This window comes from Rhipicephalus microplus, chromosome 4, assembly GCF_043290135.1.
Source record: "Rhipicephalus microplus isolate Deutch F79 chromosome 4, USDA_Rmic, whole genome shotgun sequence".
In the NCBI taxonomy this organism is placed as follows: domain Eukaryota; kingdom Metazoa; phylum Arthropoda; class Arachnida; order Ixodida; family Ixodidae; genus Rhipicephalus; species Rhipicephalus microplus.
In genome coordinates this window covers 202,807,367-202,808,009 of record NC_134703.1, presented here as the reverse complement: position 1 = coordinate 202,808,009, position 643 = coordinate 202,807,367, and the positions used below count along the sequence as shown (strand labels likewise).

The 643-nt window shown below is 51.2% G+C and overlaps 1 non-coding gene across 1 annotated transcript; it reads left to right on the top strand.

The window, feature by feature from the left end:
* Nucleotides 1-298: 298 nt before the first annotated feature.
* TRNAN-GUU (transfer RNA asparagine (anticodon GUU)) lies at nucleotides 299-372 on the top strand. Its single transcript has one exon. It is a non-coding gene; the product is annotated as a tRNA-Asn (tRNA).
* Nucleotides 373-643: the final 271 nt, after the last annotated feature.

Here is a 643-nt window from a genome sequence, read left to right as displayed (position 1 = left end):
AATATCTCCGTGGCAGAATTGGCTAGCGCGTTCGGCTGTGAACCAAAACGTTGGAGGTTCCAGCCCTCCCGAGAGCGGTGTGTCTCTTTTTTTTCTTTGCGCTGATAGCTTTGGAGGAATGTTCTGACGGTGGTGAGAGTGGAGCACGACTGTTTACATGGCAGAATTGGCTAGCGCGATCAACTGTTAACTGAAAGGTTGGAGGTTCGAGCCCTCCCGGGAGCAGTGTGTCACTTTTTTTCTTTGCGCTGAAGGCTTTGGAGAAATGTTCTGACGGTGGTGAGAGTGGAGCATGACTGTCTTCGTGGCGCAATTGGCTAGCGCGTTCGGCTGTTAACCAAAAGGTTGGAGGTTCGAGCCCTCTCGAGAGCGGTGTGTCTCTTTTTTCTTTGCGCTGTTAGCTTTGTAGAAATGTTCTCACGGTGGTGAGAGTGGAGCACGACTGACTTAGTGGCGCAATTGGCTAGCGCGATCGGCTGTTAACCGAAAGTTTGGAGGTTCGAGCTCTCCCAGGAGCGGTGTGTCGCTTTTTTCTTTGCGCTGATACCTTTGAGGAATGTTATGACCGTGGTGAGAATAGAGCACGACTATTTCTGGGGCGCAATTGGCTAGCGCGTTCAGCAGTTAACCAAAAGGTTGGAGA